This window comes from Pseudomyrmex gracilis, unplaced genomic scaffold (genome assembly GCF_002006095.1).
Source record: "Pseudomyrmex gracilis isolate BER0280 unplaced genomic scaffold, ASM200609v1 scaffold_1478, whole genome shotgun sequence".
Classification (NCBI taxonomy): Eukaryota; Metazoa; Arthropoda; class Insecta; order Hymenoptera; family Formicidae; genus Pseudomyrmex; species Pseudomyrmex gracilis.
In genome coordinates, this window is record NW_018022062.1 from 14,781 (window position 1) to 17,472 (window position 2,692).

The following is a 2,692-nucleotide window of genomic DNA, read 5'->3' on the forward strand; positions in this document are numbered from 1 at the left end:
TATTCCTTACAGTTATAATATATTTCTTACAAAGTCTTTGCCGACTTCAATGCGGCAGGCAGTCGACAGCTCACGTGACTTCGTATCGCTCGTAAAAGTCAATATACAGCTTTGTCAGTAGTTGATGACACTTGGCTGAGTTGTTCGCAAATAATATTCTGCCTATTTAAAGCAGCTACACGATTTTTATTTCTTTGTGAAGATAGCCCGAGAGAATTTGCGGGGTCTATTTGCGATTTGTGTCTCTCGACGGCGTCCAATGCGTCTTTTTTGATAAGGAAAAGCTTCTGCATTTTGCAGTCAAGCTATCACTTTACAAAATATATATATATCTATGTTGGACTTTATGTATTGCTTTGTTTGGTAATTTGTTTAAACAAAGCATAAAGCTCCGAATGTACTTCAGTAGTCCAGCGTTTTATGAGCGCTTTCACAGATTCAGTAGTCTGATTTACATTGCTGTAAAGAAAAAGTACAATTTTTGACACATTATTTACTAAGATTTGAAGTATATTACTTAAGTTACATATGTATTTTTTGGCAAGTATTATATGTAACTGTGTTTATCGCTTACAGAACAGTATTATTGAGGCATCACTAATTAATGATTGTCGCTAAGTAATTTAATCATTAAATCGCAGTGATTTTTAGTACTTTACTTACTACTGTGTCAATAATTTTTAGTAGTTTAGTAACTGTAGTATGTGTTTGATACTTTCTGAATGATTCTTCAGTAATATATTACACAACTCAACTACTGGTCCAGTAAATGAGTCGTGGAATAAATTACTAAAGAATCATTGAAAAATTATGTAATGAATTACTTGCTAAGTAAAGGAACTATGTGATTCATTACCCAAACTCAATAATAAATTACTGAATCAGTAATATGGATGCACAATAAATTAAGTTTTGAAGCTCTATGATGAATCATTGACTCAATGATTTAGCTATGACAAAACTTACTGGTACATTTATAATAATACAATAAGAGAAATATTTTTATCCATTGTTGCAGGTATATTGCACTGCAATAGTTTTAAGAAAATAATAATTTAAATAGATAAAATAAAATGTGTAAGATAGCGTGAGAATAAATGAATAAAAATAATTACGATTTATTAAAGAACAAGTGGTCTCGCGGACTGAGTAAGAGGACTGCGAATATGGAGATGTCGAAAATTTATTTTATTGTATTAATTTCATTAATTGTATTTCATCAATTGTAATTATACGTTCATTCTTTGTAGAAATGCATTTAAAAAGGACCTAATACAAAGGTCGAAAGCGTTCATGCTATTATACTATTAATTGTTAATAAACGGATTTTAATACATACACTCCAACAACAGTGTTACTGCTTTAATAGCCAAAATTCATTATTATTTAAAAATTCTTGAAGCTGCATATAATCATCATTACATAGTTATTATCGTTGGCGGAAGTATGCGACATTCACAACATCATATTTTTTTTTTTAAATTTTCATACAAACGATTTGGTAACTCTATCGTTGTTGAATTAAAATTGTGGGTAAAACATAATAGAGAACTTGTAAAAATACATAATCGTATTTTATTCTTGAATCTTGCAAGAAACATGATTTATTACCGCAACATCTATATTATCGTTTGTGTTGCTTTCCAAGAGTCACCTTTTATAATTATAAACAACGATGTGTTTTTGACAACAAACGAGCTCTATTTGCACGCGGCATCCTTCGTCTTGAAATAATCGACCTGTACAGATACCGCTCATTTATTCTAAACAAAATATTTAGAATCAATAAATCTGTCATACATTACTTGCCGTTTCAGCTTTACAAAGAATTTTTCATTACTCAATTATCAAAATTGGATAAATTTCATTCACGGGAATATAGAAGGATGATTAATAAAATCAATTGGCTAAGACATAAATTGATAAAAAGACATTCTATAAAACACTTAAAATTAAAATAATAAATTAAAAAATTAAAATTAAAAATAAAAATAAATAAATTAAAAATTAAAATATTATGTAACTTCACGCGACCAGTCTCTTCAAAAAACTGTTTCTACATCTTACAACAGTTTTTTCTAACACATAGTTCTTTTAGATTTTCCTTTACACCACCTACTATTGATCTACCTATTTACACAATTAATTTAAATTTTCAAACATTCTCGAGAACTTTACTAGAACCACGTAAAAATTGGTTTATTAACCTCACTCACACCCATATTCCTTTAGAAGTCTCTGGCTTGCTACAATTAGGAGAGAAGTTTTGTCTTCCACCTGTCAATAATCAAAAACTTACGTTTGAATTGATTAAGAACTGCGATAATAATATGAAACATTTAAATAATAACAATAAAATAGAATGCCGTAATCGATTTGTTTCTTCTCTTAAACATATGAGAGTCTCTAAATTCAATAATACTACATATTATGGAGACATCATTCAATCTCAAAAACTCACTCGCCAGTTTATAAAAAATCATCCTTCAATTTCATTTACTAGAGCTGATAAAAGTAATGCGGTTGTTGCAATTGATAGAGATATGTACACGAATCGAATGGAGAAGATGCTTTCTGATACCAACACGTATGTTCTTGTAAAAAAGAATCCAGTGAACTCTATATTGAATTCTCTCAAAGATTTAATAAAGAGATGGAAGGCTCGCGGTTACATCTCGGAATTAACTTATAA